This window comes from Salmo trutta, chromosome 30, assembly GCF_901001165.1.
Source record: "Salmo trutta chromosome 30, fSalTru1.1, whole genome shotgun sequence".
Taxonomy (NCBI): domain Eukaryota; kingdom Metazoa; phylum Chordata; class Actinopteri; order Salmoniformes; family Salmonidae; genus Salmo; species Salmo trutta.
In genome coordinates this window covers 42,725,045-42,725,482 of record NC_042986.1, presented here as the reverse complement: position 1 = coordinate 42,725,482, position 438 = coordinate 42,725,045, and positions in this window count along the sequence as shown.

The following is a 438-nucleotide window of genomic DNA, read 5'->3' as shown; positions in this document are numbered from 1 at the left end:
GGGAGCCAGGCCCATCCGCTGGGGAGCCATAGGCCCATCCGCTGGGGAGCCGGGCCCATCCGCTGGGGAGCCGGGCCCATCCGCTGGGGAGCCGGGCCCATCCGCTGGGGAGCCGGGCCCATCCGCTGGTGAGCCGGGCCCATCCGCTGGGGAGCCGGGCCCATCCGCTGGGGAGCCGGGCCCATCCGCTGGTGAGCCGGGCCCATCCGCTGGGGAGCCGGGCCCATCCGCTGGGGAGCCGGGCCCATCCGCTGGTGAGCCGGGCCCATCCGCTGGTGAGCCATAGGCCCATCCGCTGGGGAGCCAGGCCCATCCGCTGGTGAGCCAGGCCCATCCGCTGGGGAGCCAGGCCCATCCGCTGGGGAGCCATAGGCTCATCCGCTGGTGAGCCAGGCCCATCCGCTGGGGAGCCAGGCCCATCCGATGGTGAGCCAGGCC